General features: G+C 35.9%; 1 pseudogene; it reads right to left on the bottom strand.

Moving 5' to 3' along the window:
• LOC149565548 (disease resistance protein Roq1-like) overlaps window positions 1-19,191 on the bottom strand; it is a 94,824-nt pseudogene extending 75,633 nt beyond the window's left edge.
• Between the last annotated feature and the right edge of the window lie 391 nt (window positions 19,192-19,582).

Below are 19,582 nucleotides of genomic sequence, written 5' to 3'. Positions count from 1 at the left end.
TAAAAACAAATTTCTTTATGGAAACTCTACAAATATTATTTTTCCAAAATTCACCATCTGGAAAATCTAATTGGTGAAAAAATAACCAGTCCACAATTTTATAGTATTTTTGAAAAACATAGTTGATTGGTAAACAAATGTATTATCATGCTCCAGCTACAATAAGATAAGAGCTACTCAAGCAACTCAATTCCATCAGTTGACTAGTCATGAGCAATTTTAACTATAATTTGATCAAGATACTATTAAAGCTCCCTATGGTGATCTACTTACATGCATGAGATGATCTTTATTAAAAGTAGAAAATTAAGTGAAAGGTATATACAGTAACTAATTTATAAAAGTAGGTCTTGAGAAAAGGGGGATGGGGCACTACTCTTTTTAAGCAATTGAGGTCAAGATCTCCTCCACCTCAAATTGCAAAGTTGGAATGCGAGCATTCCATGGGAAATAGAATTTTTTTTGCTTAACTTCAAGTAGGAAATCAAATGAATAACATAAGCTTGAATATTCTTTAATTTGATAGAGAGAAAACTTTTAGAAGATAAACATGAACATAATGATGGAAACTATAATTGGAACGATTGTTATGTTATCATTGATGCCAAACCTGGTTGGTAAGATAGTTTTCTATCTGATTTGAGTGTCTTATCTAGATGATTGATGAAGAGGATTTGAGAGAAGACATAACAATAGAGCTTAGAGGAAAGGTTGAGCTATGATAGGAAACTACAATGGGCACTTGATTAGTTAGACTTTAACAAGATAAAGTGATTGTTTAAATCATGCTACAAGTGAAGAAGATAGTTACATTCAAGACTTGAAGAAGTAATCAAAGATTGACTAAATACATAGGCTTGACCAAGAAAAAGAGTAGAAGATTAAGGAACTTGAAGTGTATGCTGAGTGATGCTAGTGTCGACTGAGTGCCAATATGTGCTGAGTAGTAGTGCTGATCGAGCATCAGTATATGTGTTGAACAGAGATGTTAGTAGCAACAAAGTAAACCAGTGATGGTTGAGCATCAAAACATGATGTTGGCCAAGGGACAACATTTAATTATTTATGAGGAAATCATATTTTCTAGCTGATATAGTTGACTTCTCATAATATGTAAAACATGTTGAAGATAAAGAATGATGAGTTTGATCATTTAAATTAATGGAAATTATGTTCACGCATTTCTATCCAAGGATTTAAGGAGAATTTTTGAGTTTCTAGAAGAGAAGAGAGGAGATGAAATGTTGGAAGGATTTGATGAATCTAACCTAACCCTAATATCTACAGTGATGTTTAAGAGAAAAAATATTAGAATTGACTTTTTAAGGAGGTGTAAGGGCTAACTTTAAAAATTTTGTTGAGGTTAGCAAAACTAGTGAAGAAGTACAAGGTTGGGGAAATTGTTGATGCTATTGATTGGTGAACTTAAGCTAGAGACTAAGAAGAGTTGTATAGAGGTGAAGAGTGATTTCTTAAAGGGTTTCCAAGAAAATCAAAGACAAAGATGACAATGAAGGCTAGTCAATAGATCAACATGTTAGCTAAATTGTGGTCTGTATTTGCAAATTGAGTTGTATTTGTGAGAACAAAACCTATTGCTACTTTCTAACCATTGTATCAGTATTGAAATCCTTTAATCAAGGTTGACCTAAAACTCATATGTAAATCCTTTAATCAAAGTGGTATTCTAATGGAATGTTTTAAAGTCCTCTAACAAGGTCATTCCTAACATGGTAATTAAATATTTTAACAAGGTCACATTTAACAGTGTGTTTTGTAATCTTTAATAGGGTTGGCTCCTAACAGAGCTCACTTCAAAAGAGTGAAAGATTGGTGACATGTTACTGGAGGTTTTTCCCAAATTGGGTTTCTACATTAAATCCTAGTGTCAAACTTATGTGGATGTTATTTGTGGTGATTTACTATTAATGTTTTACATTCTACAAGTCTTTTATTATTAGGATGTGTACTGCTAGTTGATGTTACTAATAATCTTCTATAGAGGCCAACTTAATGGATTCTTAGATCTAAAGTAGTTGAAGTTCTTAATTGCTCAATTGGTACATTTGGAGCTTGGATAACTGATTCACCCCTCCTTTCAATTATTCTAAACATTCTAACACAAAATGTGCACCTACAAAAAACATAAATCTAAGTTTTATTGCACATAATATTGTGTACTAAATAAGCAAAAATGATTTTATCAATGATCCTCTAGCTAATCAAAAGGAGAGAATTTATGCACCATAAAGAAAAACACACAAGAAAGAAAAAAGAACTTTTACTTCCAACATCTAAACGGAAACTTACAATTCAAAATCTAGACTAAATATAATTTTAAATGAACTGTGGGTTATTGCTTCTCTCTATAAATCTTCAAGTGGCAATATGACACTACTTTTATTTAATCCAAATATTACCATCCTTATGGACCTACTAATACCTTATTTATAAGCCATAAGAAAAAAACTTGAGCCATTATGATCAACAATCAATGCATGTTGTTGAACATGATAATTCATTCAATTGAAAAAGTATGTAATTCTCCCCTACAATCTTCAAATCAACTTTTTACTTTGGTTAGTTCTTTCACATGGAATATTTATAGTAGGAGGCTCACAGTGATGGATCAAGGGGTTTCCAGGCATGCCCATTTTTCAATGATTTGAATAACCTTAACCATCTCATAACTATTCACCACTTTGTTTTATCTACAGATTCCTCTAGACACATTTATGCTTATATTTTATCCTGGGGCATCCACACAAAAGAGGGGCTTTCCATTGAAATAGAAACAAAGAAAAGGGGGACTATGGCTATTATGGTGCATTAAATTCTCATCCTCAAAAGAGATAGGAAAACTTAATGTATCAAATTCTAGAAAGTTTTGATTGTGAAATTTTTTACTTCTCTAGGTGGCATTGAACTCCATTTGGGAAAAATATTATGAGGATTGAGATCCTCTAAAATAAGTAAAAAGCCTATAGATTTATTATAAAGAAATTTGGAAAATGTTTGGGGGCTACGTAGGGGAAGTAATTGAGGGATTGGTGAGTAACACACAGTTGGCATCAAAGAAAAATGGTTATGTAGGATTGGAAGAAAGAGATTGTGGTGTGTAACAAAGAAGAAGAGGAAAAATTAAAAGAAAAGAGAGGAGGTTATGAAGAGGGAAGAAGAGGGTGGTTATAGTGTGAGATGGGGTTGTGTAGAAGAGTGTGGAAAGAAGACAAAGGGAGGATTCTAGGAGGAAGATTTGCACAGTAAGATAATAGAACAAAAATGTGTGACCAGGAAGAATTATAGGTATCTATGTGAAGCTTTGACTGACACTAATACAAATTTTTAACTACATGGGAAGCTCTAGTTGTTTATGGTAAAAAAGAAAATTGGGTTCATATTGAGAATAGAGGATTGGGAGTTTCAACAAGTAAGGTTTTCATATGGACAAGATGCAGAAGAACAAAATTTGAATAAATGGAGGATTTGCTGAGATTTTGGTAGCAATTTCAATGATAAGTTGTAGATTTTATTTTTAATATGGCTGAGAGAAAATTTAATTTTCTTTTAGTAATGCTCACTTTTTAGGACATAATCTCTGTTGTTTCTACATATTGATTTTTTAAGTTGCGGGTAGGATGTTAATTTTTCTTAATCATTTTTCCACATTTTATTCTAGAGTAAATTTAAGCTTATCATTAAATATTTCCTTGACATGTTAGATTTATGATAACATACACAATTTTTTCATGTTATAGTTGCACCATGTGTGTCATTTTAATGGGTGCTTCTTTAACAGAGCTATTTCATATTAAAAAGCATGAACCAAAGGATATTAGTTTTGCATTCCCAATAATAGAAGAGAGAATTTAAGAAACCCCAAATTTAGGTTCTCTCTATAGTCTTCCTTTAGAGGGGATTTGAGCTTCATTTTAGCTAGGAAGACTTAACTTTAGATGTCTAGCCTAACAATCCTTCTCTCTAGAATTGAGAATGATAGCATGTGCATGATACTTAAAATGGAAGTTGAGAAAAGTGGTAAATAAAAAGAGCTACAACATCTAGGTGGCACAAAATCAAATTTGGTATAAAGCATGTAACAGTGGAAACTTGTGTCTTAGAGTTGTCCAAGTGGTATTGCAATCTAATTCTTTACTATCAAAGTCAGAGGCATAAAGGTCCAAAAATATTTGCATATATATGAAACATTTTAAATTGGAAGAAGTCCAAAACCTTTTCCGCCATTGTAAGTAACTATGTTTCTTGAATTACAAATCAGCAGCAATAAAATTAAAAAATTTACCCCAATAATAAATGCCTCATTTTTTATGCCATCAAATTTGAACCATCATACAATTTTGATATGTATCATATATGGATATAACACAACACAATAGGTGGCAAGGAAATTTTACAAGTAGGCACAACCAATCATATAGAGAATCGATAATTACCATATTAGCAAAAAAAATCCTAACATGCTCTAGCTAAAATAAAGAAAAAACCTAATAAATTTAATTCCATCAATGAATTGGCCATGAGAAAATTCAATGATGTTTTGATGAAGGCTCCTCTAGGGATTCCTATGGGGAGTCATTGTTGGAATTACAATAAGAAAGGTAAACTTCTGGGGGGGTGTGAATTAGTAGTTTAAACTTGACCCATAAAAACATACACCACACATCATCTCATACATTCAATAAGTAAACTGAAATATCATGTAAAGCATGTACATCTAAATCATGTAAACAAGTAAACATTCACAAATGTATGACACTAAATATGATTACCTAGAAACCCTCCAATGAGAAGGTAAAACAGAGGTGGGGATGACACCCACAAATCTTCACTACTGTAGTAATAAAGTGTATCCAATGAAGGTTACAACGTTTGATCATGAGACATGATCTACCTTGTGAAAGGTCTGCCCTATTAAAGGCTTATAAAGACTGTTAGGTCTCACCCTGTTAAATGATTTCAACACCTTGTTAGAAGTGTGCCTTGCTAAAGGACTTCAACTCACAATTAAGTAAGCACCTTGTTAGAGGATTTCAATACAACCTGTTAGGACTACTTTGTTAAGAGACCTGACTGATTCACATGTTAGACTGCAATAATAAAATGTATCCAATGAAGGTTACAATGTTTGATCATGAGACATGATCTACCCTATGAAAGGTCTGTAGACACTTAAAATTATCCTAAACACTATATTAATTTATTTAATATCTCCTATGACATTATAATTATTTATTTAGTAATAAATAATATTTGTCATATTCTTCTACTTATTTAATTAATTTTATTTAATTAAATAAGTTCATTTCCCTAATGTATTTAAATCTAATTTAAATACTTCCCCCTAATGTATTAAATTCATTTAATGCATAAGTATTCCATAAATCCCCTTTTAAATAAATTATGTTTATTTAATTCCCTCCATTCCATTAAATTCTACAATCCTATAATTAAGTTAAATATTATTTTATTTAATCCTAATCTTATCCTAAAACCTAGTCCACACCCATCACTATCATCCTTCTAAGCTTACCCACTACCTAATCCCACTTGTTTACCTTAAAAACCTTTTTTAACACCTTCTATCCCCTACGTGTTTGCTCACACATGTATGAGAAGCTCTTGATCCAATAAACCTTCCACTTCATTTATGCCTCTTACATCTCTTACACATTTGTCCCCCACTCCTTCCCCCAAGGTTACTCACACATGTGTGAGCACACCTTGAGCCTCTCAAACATTAAAGGCTTATGTTGACTTTTGCATGGCTTGTCCTTTAGCCCATGTGTCTCCCTTGTGGCACCTATGTGGATGCCACATGGATGACACCTCCCCAAGGCCTCTCTCAAACCTGTAAATAGAGCCCTTATCTCAAGCATTTTCCATCTCCTCCATATGCATTGTTATCATGCTAGTATAATGCTAGAGAATTTTAGAGATTTTATGCTTAGAACTAACCTTTGGTAGTTTTTTACATTGATTTCTAGTTCTTGCATTATTTTTCGTGGTAGTATGATGTTGTAGGTTTCTTTCTTGCATTGAATTTCCATCTCACTTCTAGAATCCTTCGAAGATTGGCTCACTCATAGCCATTTCTTGAAGGTATTCTCCATTCATCTTAGGATAGACTCATTTCATGTTGCATTTTCATTGACAAGGGATTCAATAGTTGTATTTGGGAGAGCACATCTACATCCCTCACACTTGAGCACACCAACAAGGCCTCTTATGGGTGCCCTTGTTGAGTTTCTTTGAGGTTATGTGAGGACTTTAATTTGTGGTTGCATAAGTTGTTAAACTCAAGTAGATTTTAGTTCTATTTCTGTTGGTTTCTAATCTCTCATATGCACATGTTACAACTAATTTTTGCTTGTTTATGCATGCTCCCAACAGGTTAGGTTTTTCCATACACATTTTGGCATGCTCGGTGGGACCCACATCCCTATTCCACCCTCAAAAATTATCAAAAATTGTTAACTCACTATTGAAACCCATGCACTGTCATCTTCGCTAGGATGCAGTGTTGTCTGCAAAGATGCTTTGTCATCTCTGCAGACCAGCATCTGTGCAGTTTAGCATCTCCACCACTATTTTTTTTTAAATTGACCTTTTATTCCATTATACCTAGTTTTTAGCATCTCTAAAGTTTGATCTGTCATCTGTGTAGATTTACCTTGTTGTCGTCTGCATTGTGGGTGGCCATTAATACTTGTTCAAAATAAATTTTTATCTCAATTTCTACAAAGTTCTATCATCTACGACCCTTACTTTGTCATCTATGTTGTGTGCCACAAGAACTTGTGTCGGTACTTTGTCATCTATGTATTCTAGCATCTCTGTGTTTTGGTGTCTGTAACTCTATCCCGTCATCTATGACTAACAACTTACTAGTAAATTATTAACCATACATCCTAGTGTTCTATCATTTGTGAGTTTTAGCATCTGTGAACTTTGATCATCTACGAGTTTTAGCATCTACAAATTTTTGTCATCTATGCTTGGTGTCTGTTGTCTCCACATTTTGACAGATCAAATCAATTTTTAACACTTAACTCGTTGATTGAATGATTTACAGGGATTTCTAACTAATCTTTATTGTAGGAAACAAACTTTGGAAAACTTCCTTTTAATGATTTTGGATCACTTAAAAATTTGTAGTGATTTTAATCACTTAAAGGTCTATAGTGATTTTAATCACTTGGGGAATTTGTAGTGATTTTGATCACTTGTAGGATTAGATGGTGAATGAACTTGTATGAAATAAGCATTTGTCTTTGGAATGTATGTTGTAAATTAATACCTAAAGTCCAAACACACTCTTGAATGCATTAAGATAAAAAAATTACACCCAATCTTGAGTGCCTTAAGGAAATTTACACACCTTTCATTGGAATGAATGATGCTCAAACACACTCTTGAATGCCATTAAGGAATGAAATAGTTTTTCATTGGAATGCATGTTTAGACTAGTCAAACACAATCTTGAATGCCTCAAGGAAATTGATATGCTTTCATTGGAATGAATGTTTAGATAGTAAATACACTCTTGAATGCCTAAGATCAATAAAGCTTAGTATGAAATATTTGCATTTGGTGCTTAAAATGAATTCACTCAATCTTGAATGACTTAAAGGAATTGGTTGCATTTTCAGCAATTTGCTTATGTTCATGATCGATCTAATTTTGTTGATGAATCCTCATTTTTCATTATGTTGATGATGTTGTCAAGTTGGAAAGAACAATGTATGTTGAAACACGAGTGTTTTCAAGAGTATATTACAAAACCTAAAGCTCCATTGGAAAAGAACAAGTTTCTTTTAACCCTGAGGCCACTTACATATTCTCTCCTCTCATTCCTTCAGGTGATCTTGAGTGCACAATAAATAAGTCATCTTGTTTGTATTTTTTAGGAGGCCTGCTTGGAGATTTCATCACCTCTTGGGACAACCTCAACTCCAGTGTTCTGGCAGAGTATAAGAATCGGGAGGTGAATTGAAAGACACCTCTCTGAGAAGTAAAATTTTGTCACTCTTGGCTAAGCCCCAAAGAACTTTATAGCTTTGGGAAGTGAAGGTGAAGATTTGGGTTACCGTCTCCCCCCAACTGTGTGGCACTATTTTCTTTCATCTATAGATTTGGGCCTTATGTACCTTGTGTATATCGAGGACTCCCTTTAGTTAATCTTTGTACATCCTAGTGGTAGTCTTATTAGGATTGTTATTGTGTTCATAGTATTTGATTGTTTAAACATCTAAAACCAATACCAAACATCAAACAAGTTCAAAAATGAGTGAAATGGTGAGCTAAACTTTCAATGAGTGAAATAGTTGTAAGTGGGTCCTCTTGATCTACAGTTATTTTTTAGGAGTTCTTGTATTTGGTCTACCATTTGGAAGTCTTTGGGTCTTTTGGTCACAAGCTTATTTGTAAGATTTTTGAAACTAGATTTATTGATCCTACCATGACTGACAAAATCAAACTTAAGAAGGTGAAATTGTCCAAGCCATTTGCCTACAAGGAAAGGAAGAACCTAGCACACGATGATAAACAATTCTAATATGCTATTGAAGACATCAAGAAAGAAGAAGTTGAACAAGACCATTATGATAGAATCAAATACAATGCTAAACTTTGAAATTGGTCTACTTTCCCTGGAAAAAACCCGAGATTTTTGTTCCCAGTGAGAGAAGATTGAGTCAACCGTATAGTGAAAATAACACCTTCATTTTCCACAGTAACCCCATCTCCCAAATTTCTAGTCTTCCATTTGCAAAATTTCCTCTAGAGAGTTTGATCATTTGAACCTTAATCTTTTGGACATAAGGACATCTTAGTTACAAAACTTACAAGATTACAACACTAGACTTTTATCCATAAGCAAACATTTATCATAGTTACACTCACTCATTTGGGATCACAAGTCCATCTCCAAATAGTGGGTAATCAATTTGATGTCCTATCTTTCCTAAAGATCACTTGACAATCTTTGGTAGGAGAAAGATACTTTTATCCTATATCACACTTTATTTGTTAAATCAACAAGGTCTTTTGTTTACATTTAGGTTGTTGGCCCTTTTAGCACATAAGGTTCAGTAGTTCTCCCGCACATTCTTCTCTTTCTTCCATAACCTTCCACCCATTGGTTTGGTCACTATTGTATGGTACATACACAATCCAGTGGATTCACATTTAATACCATGTCTCATTTTTTAGAATCATTAAGGTGACAAGAGATGGAGAATCCTTTTCCTCCATGATTAGCCTCATTGGGGAGCACATTTCCCCCTAGTACAAACTTTGGCATGCCTAGCTCAACATTCACACAAGAACCAAAGGATCCTTTCTGCAACACAACTCTAGGAAGTAATTCGCATGATGATGAAGAAGTATACCAAAATGAAGATCCTATTAACAACAACAATATCTCTAGTGATGTTTGAACATTTCTTGCAGATCCATACAAATTGGAAATGATGGAAAAGTCTATTAAGGAAAACAAAATTAAGATCTTCCTAAACTTGGTTAAAGATGGTGTTAATGTCCCTACAAGTTTTGATGAGAGTGCCTTGTTTAGACAAATCACAAAGAGTGGTCCTCTCGTATTACCAACTTCAAACACAACCCAAACATCTAGAAAAGAGAAGGAGCTCGTGATAAGAACTAGTTCCATACCTACATCAAGTGTCTCAACACAACCAGCATTCCAATTAAGTGTAGAACATATCCAACAAATCATTAGTGCTATGCCCAACACTACTAATGCTAGTATTCTACAGTCAACCTTGATAGGTCCAATTGTAGGATGCCTAAACATTGGGCAAGTACCTACACAACAAATGGCAATTCCAACACAACCGATATATTCTTCTTATTTGCAAATGCCAACAAATATGGTGAAAACATATGTGTCAATTCCAACAACTACATATCAATACACTGGCCAAAGTGGAGAACTTCCACCACCTCACAATATGTTTGGAACTCCATATAACTTTGGAGGTGGTTTTATTAATTTCCAACAATCACAAATGCAACCAAACCAAGATCTAGCCAAGTAGTTGCATGAACCTCAAAATTTGGTCCATACCATGAGCAACAAGGGGGTGAAGGATTTCTCTTTTGAGGAAATTTGCCCCTTTCCTTTTGACAGATCCATTAACATGATCCCATTTCCACCAAACTTTGAGATTCCTAAATTTGACAAATACACAGGAGAAACATGGCTTGTCACATATCTCAAGGAATTCTCCATTTTGTGTCAAGAAGTAGCCTACAGTGAGAATTATCTTAAGAGGCTCTTCAGACGAAGTCTTGGAGGTCCTGCACTAGAGTGGCTAATGAACTTACCCAAGGGTTCCATTACTTCCTTCAATGATTTAATGGGGAAGTTTCTAGCACAACACTCTTACAACATTGAACATCATGCCTCATTAAGTGATCTGTGCAACACAAAACAACAAAATGGTGAAACATTTGCCAACTTTCTACAACGGTGGAGGCATCTTGCTAATTGAATGCCATATAAAATTGAGGATTCCCACCTTGTGGATATATTTATCAGAAAGTTGATACCAAAGATGTCTTTCCACATGAAGATGGCTAGCCTTGAAGACCTTTCCACCTTAGTCAAGAAAGTCAAGAACATTGAAAATGGACTCCTAGACAAGGGTTCCATTAAACATTATAGCTCTTCATCCTCAAACAATGACATGAACAACAATAGAAAACCCAAATTTTGGTCTTAAAACAAAGGTGTTACCCATAATGGTGTCACGGATGTTAAAAGTGTACAAAACCTCCAAGGTGGGAACAACAATAACAACAACTGTCATAACCAAAACAACAACAATTCAAACCATGGAAATTAGAATCAAAACAATCAGAAATCTTGTAATCAAACACAATTTTTTCCTCGTAACAACAATACCAACAAAAATTACAATTGTGACTATGATTGAAATTAGAAGTTCACTAACTTTTGTGAACCCTTGGATGCCATATTCCAAAAACTAGTGGATTACAATTTGATGGTGTTTCCCAACACACAGCCCTTTGATGAGAATCAACCCAAATCAAAATGGTATAGGAAAAATGAATATTTCAAATATCATCACATCAAAGGACATGACACAAACAAGTGTATAATACTCAATGTCTTCATTCAAAATCTTGTTGATGATGGAGAAATTGAGGTAGAAGGGGGACTGCCCTCTAAAAATGCTAAACTAGAGATATTTCAAAAGCCATTTCCTGACCACAACAATGAAAATAACAAAAATGGAAACAACAATACAAACAATGTAAATTGAGCTTCCACATCAAATGCATTACACTATGACTATTCTACTAACCACATATCAGGGTTTGACTCATTGTGTGGTAAAATAGAAACAAATGATATATGTGATTTTGACTCCATGTGTGGTCACATTGAAGAGGTAGACACTAATGTGAATACCCTTGTCCTACAAGCAGTTGATTGTGATGCAACCACTTGATGGGGAAGAATGACTTTGCAAGCCACCACTCCCAAACCCACTAATCCATCAATTCTACATGTGCCTGCTGTGCCATCCACCTCACAAAGATCCACTTCTCACTATGATGTATTATCCCAGTTAGGGAAGACTCCTACACAAATATCCATTCTAGAACTCCTCACCACCTCACCCATCCACAAAGAGATTTTCTTTTATAGTCTCATGTGCCTGGAAACATTAATGCATCCTAATTCACCACCATGTTTGGAAATCTTGCTGCATAACAACACCTTGTCTTCACAGATAAAGATTTCCAAGGTCCTAACCAACACCACAATTTATTTCTCCACATTGAAGTCCTTATATAGTTACATAAGATAAAAAGAGTCCTTATAGATAATGGATCCAGTTTGAACCTTTGTACATTGAAGATGATCCATTTCTTGGGGCTTCTAGAAGACCTCCTAGATATCAATAAAAGGATAACAATGAAAGCATATGATGAAAGAGAAAGAGAATCAAAAGGAGTTATCATGCTACCGCTAAAGGTTGGGCCAGCTATCATAAACATTGAATGCCATGTCCTAGACTTACATTTGCCATATAATATCTTGCTTGGTCGACCTTGGATACACAAAATAAAGGTGGTCCTATCTATATATCATCAATGCTTGAAATTTCCCTACCAAGGAAGAGAGGTCACAATTCCAGGTGACCCTTTGTCTTTTGTTTTTTGTAAGAGATTGGAAGGTATACCAACAAATTTTTGTCCAATTAGTGAGTTTGCTAAGGTTATACCTAAATCTCTCACCATAACGGAATCACCTTCCACAATAGTGCCAAAGTTATCCAATAATGATTCCAGTTCCCTTAAAGGAAAAGAGAAAGTCAAAGATACTAAGGTCAATACTACAAGGAAGAAGGTTACTTTTGCTAACCTAGGAATGGGAGAGCATAAGTTTGAAAATGCCTGGTGTATTGGATAACTACCACTTTCCCCCCATTCCTTTAGAAAGACTTCACAAATACCACCTTCTACAAATAAGGATACCATACATGTTAACAACACAACATTTGAACAATGGGGATCACTTAGTGATGAACACATGGAATCTAATATCCTAGATTGGCTATATTTTAATGGAAAAGATGAACCTATGGAATTCCCCAAAGATAAATATGTTAAGGCTCCTCCCATCATTAAAAAAATGGGATATCATGGTACCAGCCTTGGACCTAAAGAAGATAGAATCAAACAACCCCTTAAGGCTAATAGCTATCCTAAAGGACATGGTTCGGGCTCCATTAAACCTAAGGTGTCCTTTGTTGACAACTATTGTATACTTGAACCTAATTCTAAGACTGAAGAGGAGGAATTCTTTGAAGTACCCTTCCAATACATTGAGGATGACCTAGATAACCATGTTTTTGCCATTACCATATCCAACCTTTCATCCATCGACCTAACTCTCACCAACCTTGACATGATAGACTGGGACCTTTAGGAGACACCACCAACTCTTGATATTTGTAACTTTGACGAAGCAGCGATGGCACTTTTTGGCCTTAAGAATCTCTAAGATTACAAACATGAGATCTAATACAACAAGGAAGCCTACTTTGGTAGCCAAGTCAACTCTCTTAGTCGTAAAAGTGAAAATAAAAATTAAAAAATAGAAGAAACATACTCTATTGAAAACTCTTTTGGAGTACTTTTGGATGAAGAAAAGGATAAAATAAAGGATGCATCTTCTAGTGAAAACCTTCTAGAGGTGCTAGAAGAGGGAGAGGTTTACTTGCTATTCAAATCTTTACCATCAGAAAAGTCATCTATTCTGAATGAGGACACAATTCTAGGTAATTTGGCCACAATAGATAATCCACAAATCACCTACATTGCTGCCACTTTAAGTCCTAAAGAAAAAAAATTGATGAATGAATTCCTACAAAAAGGCAAAATCAATTTTGCATGGACCTACAAAGACATGCCTGGTTTAGACACAAATTAGGTTGTGCACCACTTAATAGTGGATCCCATGATTAAACCTGTGAAACAAAAACTACCAAGATGCATCCTAAGGTAGCACTTTTGGTCAAGGCAGAATTGCAAAAAATGCTAGAGGCAAAGTTTATCTGCCCTATTGATTATCTTGAGTGGGTTTCCAACATTGTTCCTATAAGAAAAGCATCTGGGGGCATTCGCATCGATTTAGATTTTTGAGATTTAAATCTCGCATGTCCTAAGGATGATTTCCCACTTCCTAATACAAAAATTATAGTGGATTTGACTACCGAACATGAAATGTTCTCTTTAATGGATGATCTCTCTGGTTACAATCAAATCAAAATTGCAAAAGATCAACATAAAATGACATTTATCACCCCATGGGGGACCTTTTGTTACCAAGTCATGCCTTTTGGCTTGAAGAATGTCGATGCCACCTATCAACACACAATGACTACAATCTTCCATGATCTTCTACATGTCATAATGGAGGACTATATTGATGACATTCTAGGAAAGTCTAAGACCCATGATTCCCACATTGATGTGCTCACCACCATTTTTGAAAGGTTGGAGAAATATAAAGTTCACCTTAATCCAAAGGAGTGTGTTTTTGGGGTCAAATCAAGCAAGTTGTTAGGTTGCATAGTGTCAAGAAGAGGCATTGAGGTAGATCCCACCAAAGTTAAAGCCGTCATGGAAATGCCTCCACCTACCACATTGAAACAACTTCACAGTTTTCAAGGAAAGTTATAGTCTATTAAACAGTTAGTGTCCTAGTTAGCAAATAAGGTCCATCTACTTCAACATTTGCTTCGAAAAGATACTAAGTTTCAATAGGATTTCCTATGTCAAAAAGCATTTGAACAAGTTAAGGTATACTTGGCTAATCCTCCAATTCTAGTCCCCCGAATTGTAGGATGACCATTGATTCTATACATTTTAGCCACTTTAGTTGCCTTAGGTGCCCTTTTGGTACAACTAGATGACAATGGTAATGAGTGAGCTATATACTATCTCAGTTGAACATTAGTTGGCTATGATTTGAACTACACTACTGTTGAGCGAGCTTGTTTGGCAACAGTCTTTTGTATGCAGAAACTATGCCATTATATGCTTAATCATACTACACATCTCATTTCCAAGATAGATCCACTGAAATATTTTCTATCAAAAGCCTCCCTCATTGGTTGAACTGCAAAATGGGTCTTGATTTTAAGTGAATTCGATATTGTTTACAAGGATCGCAAGGCCATTAAGGGACAAGTAATTACGGACCAACTTGATGAAGCTCCTCTTCAAGGAGACCATCCCATTATAGTAGACTTTCCACATGACACAATTATGACTGTTACCCCTAGTACACAATGGGAGCCATTTTTTGATGGTTCATTCACACGAAAGGGATCGAGGGTAGGAATTTTGTTTGTTACATTGCAAGGAGACCTCATTCCTAAGTCTTATAAAATTTCATTCCCTTACACAAACAATATAGCTAAGTATGAAGGATTAGTCACAAGGCTTCATCAAGCTATTAGATGGAATATCAAAAGCCTTCTTGTCTTTACAGACTCTTAATTGGTCATTAAACAAGTCACAAATGAATACCAAACAAAGGATGAAAAGTTGTTACCATATCACCATATAGTTGAAGATCTTAGACAACACTTCATTGAGATAGTTTTTTAGCAGATACCAAGGGCCAATAAAAAAATAGAAGATGTCATGGCCACCATTGCCTCCATGATTTCCATGCTTGATTACAATCCTAAGAATGAGTTTCTTGTTGAGAATCTTTTCCTTCTTGCTTATGAGCAACCTGATTTAGAAATGGTGTGTGACATTGTCGGTCCTAAGTCTCCATGGTATGCTGGAATTTTTGCCTATCTTCATCACACAATGATTCCCATAGCCCTCTCCTTGAATCAAAGAAAAACCTTCATCCGTTGCACCGCCCAATATACTATCCTAGGTGATACACTTTTCTGGAAACACTTTGATGGAACCCTCCTCCAATGTCTCAGTTTAGATGAAACTAGAATGGCATTAAAAGAGGTCCACCAAGGAATTTTTGGTGCCCATTCCAATGGCCTTATGTTAGTGAAAAATCTCCTTAGAATGGGTTACTATTGGCCTACTATGGAAGTAGATGCCTACCATTTTGTGAAAAGATGTGTTCCTTGTCAATAGCATGGCGATTTGAGACAAGTTCCTGCCCAAGACCTTCAACCCACCATCACATCATGGCCCTTTTCCCTCTAGGGATTTGATCTTGTTGGTCAAGTATACCCAAATTCTACAAATGGCCACAAGTATATTATTTCCGCCACTAAGTACTTCACAAAGTGGGTCAAGGCTATCCCATTAACCTACACCATCAAAAAATAGGTTTCAAAGTTCATCTTGAACTACATTATCTATCATTTTGATATACCTCAAGACATCATGACTGATAATGGAATGCCTTTTAAAAATCAAGAAGTTGCCACATTGTATAGGAAATTCGAAATCACCCATCATTTTCCCACCAAATACTACCCCCATGGCAATGGCCAAGCTAAAGCTACCAATAAAACCATTTTGAAAATCCTAAAGAAAACTGTTGACGTAGCTGGTCATGACTGGCACCTCCAAATTGCTCTCGCCCTTTGGGCCTACTGCACCTCCATCCGTACCCCCACAAGAACCACTCTATTTTCCCTTGTTTATGGTTCTGAAGCTATCTTACCCACGAAATTGAGCTCCCTTCCCTCAAAATCTCTCTCAAGAATCTAATGTCCAAAGAAGAATACTAAGTTGCTTGCTTGCAAGAGCTGCAACTCCTCGATGAAAGATGTCTCAATGCCCTAAACCACCTCAACGTGTATCAAAATCACCTTCAACTTCAGTTTCACAAAAAAGTCAAGCCTCGAGAGTTTGATGTGGGTGACTTAGTTTTACAACATAACATGAAGAACCTCCAAAACCATGAGAAGAAAGGAAAATTTGAACCTAATTGGCTTGGTCCATTTATCATTACATCCAAATATGGTTCTAGGGCACATCAGATTGTCACTTTAGAGGGAGATCCGCTCCTTGAACCTGTAAATATCCAACACCTCAAGAAGTTCTATGCTTGAGTTTGCAGTTCTTGTATAGTGTTGTTATAGTTCCACAAAATACAAAAAAATAAGAAAATTAGAAAACTCCAAACACATTCATAAAATGTTCCTAAAGAAAAGACTAAAAAAAAGAAAAAGTTCCTAAAAAAAGTATTTTGGTCCATTATCTATAAGGCTCATCTCACTTCACCCCTTTTTCACCATTTCATCCCATCTTTGCGCAGAAGTCCTATCTGACTTGGGCTTTTCATGCATCTAATAAAAGAGCTCTTGTCTATGAGGCATCCATTCACTTCCATCTCCCTAAAGATCTCTAGTTCGCGAGGCATTTTTCCCATTGAGTGTTGATCCTACAAACCCATTACACTGAGCTTTTTCTCACAATAGTGACTACAACAGAATTTAAACAAAATCACCTTTAAGACTTAATGATTTGAGAAAGTGGTTCTTTTCACAACCCTTGCCAACAAACATTTGTGACAATAAACATCAGACAAACTAACTTTCATAGGATGAATCCTTCCTATAATTGGCAGTAAGACATTCACCTTTAGGCCTTAACATTCTTGGTAGGAAATGTGGACTAAATGACTTCTTGGTCATGAGGTCTCTTTTTGGTTGATTTCATTTTGTGTGTTAGTCGAAGCCTTTTATGGTGTGCCTCGATCTTCTATATTTTGGTATCACCTGAATAGCTCTCATTAACTACATGTGTTGTTTGTGGTATGATCTTTTTTTATGCTTTAGAACATATGTGTCAGTTTCAAGTTATGTTTATGCATTACACACTGAGGGCAACGGGATAGTACACTTTACACCAAAGATCCCTAAAAAGATGTTGGGTGTGCCTAGACCTCTCCAAGGCATATATGACATTTGTTCCATCATGACAATGAAAACTATGACAATGAAAACTACACTTATTATCCTAAAGCATCTATTGTGTTGAGAGTCTAGTCCACGCAAAGGGACCATGTCATTTATGCTTCTATAGCCTATAATCCATAACTCCTCTTGCAAAATCAAACTAGGGTGTTCTCTCCCATATAAACACAACTAAATACCTTGGTATCATGTAGTTAATATTCATGTAGCTAGGATTTCATTAAGCCCTACTTGAGACAAAGGTTATGGTTATCCCCCCCTCCCATGCTAAGCTCTTTGATTCCTACACGTGAACAGTTTGACACATGTACATTCATTAGGTTCATTTATATTACATTTGCATCATTTAGGGTCTTTTTATTTTTACTTTCATTTTCATTTAGGATACATTCATTTTCATATTAGGTACATTCATTTCCTTAGAACATTTCATTCGTTATTCAATCTCATTGTTCATTACATTACTCTATCCATTTTTTCCATCACACGTAGTAACATATACATTATGAATATATCTCATAAAGCATATAGTACATCCATACATGTATAAAAACAAAATGCATACATATCATATACCACCAATAAAATCTACATCACCCACACATTAGTCATTATATATGCATCATAGGAAAAATCACATCACACACATCCTGTATCACAGTGTTAGTAACCACATCATAAAAATCACATGCATAAGAAAAAATCATCCATATACACTTAAGCTCATCGAATCATGTCATATATATATATATATATATATATATATATATATATATATATATATATATATATATATATATAACATCATTGTCTGTATAGTCCATATACAAAAAGAATCGTGTAGCATCATGCATCATGCATCATCAAAAACTTGCTACATTTGCATCACTATGTCAAAACTACTAGCTATCAGAATCATGAAGTTGGCTGTGAGGGTCCGACCCCTCTTGTATCCCCTCCTCATAGAGGTCCTCCCTATCCCACTAACTGCTCTAACTACTGGCAGCCCCCTATGGTCCATGAACTGGATGCCTCGTGAAAATTTGGTTGCCATTGATTGACAAGCACAACATCATGATATAGGGACCTATAATAGACTGCCTCTAGCACGACCCATGTCTCCACTCAGTAGGCTACCATAGCCTCCTACATCATAGCCATGGCTACCTTAGGTTGTACTACCTATTGAGCTAGATCATGCTACCGATGGTACTCATCTAGCTGTGCCTAGTGCATCTTCTACTCTGCCCGTAGTGTGGCCAGCTCCTGCCATAGAGTCTCTATCTTAGCCAACTCATCCACCTCCTCCTACATCCCAAAATTGTTAAACTCTGTAGCATTGATCCTCACTTGTAGGGTTGCCAAAGCCTCCTGGACACTGTCTGCCCTAGCTCACTAGACATGTACCTATGCATGTAATGTTGCCAAGGCCTGCTGGGCACTATCTATGTATACTTGCTCCACATGTATCTCACCCTTGAGATGGGCAACCTCTGTCTGAAGACTATCTCACTCCACCCTAATCATACCTATATCCTCTACCTATACCTGTGGCCCTTGCGCCTGTGGCCCTTGTGGCCCCTGTACCTATAGCCCTTGTGGCCCCTGTGACCCTTGTGCCTATACGTATGGTGGCCTTATTGGTGCTGGTGCCCTCCTCTGACGAGCTTTGAACCCTCAAGGACACTATTGTGCACCCCATGCTGGTGGTGGCACCACTACTACCTACCCCCCATCCCCTACTCCATCACCCTAACCCTATGCCTGCTCTATTGGTAGTGGCACTCTAGGTACTATCAATCATATTAGCTGATGGGCTGCCCACCACTGTGTGTAGGTAGGTGTCATCTCTCCATCCCTTTGCTCCTATCTATGCACCCAAGGAACTCGTTACATCCCATGTCATGATATCCTCACTAATCTCAGAGTGGTCCCATGTCCCCATAACTTGTCGTACTCCTGGGATACCACTGGGTATACAAACCTATCTAGTACTACATCTTATGTCCTCCCAAACTGTTGTTGTACCATAGAGGGCATATATCGCATAACAACATACATGGTCTACCTGATTAGCCAATAGTTTGTTTGAA

The sequence above is a fragment of the Cupressus sempervirens genome, chromosome 3 (genome assembly GCF_028749045.1).
Source record: "Cupressus sempervirens isolate cs-2001-9-10 chromosome 3, ASM2874904v1, whole genome shotgun sequence".
NCBI classification, from domain to species: Eukaryota; Viridiplantae; Streptophyta; class Pinopsida; order Cupressales; family Cupressaceae; genus Cupressus; species Cupressus sempervirens.
The sequence above is the reverse complement of the archived record's forward strand: the minus strand, read 5'-3'. Positions and strand labels throughout refer to the sequence as shown.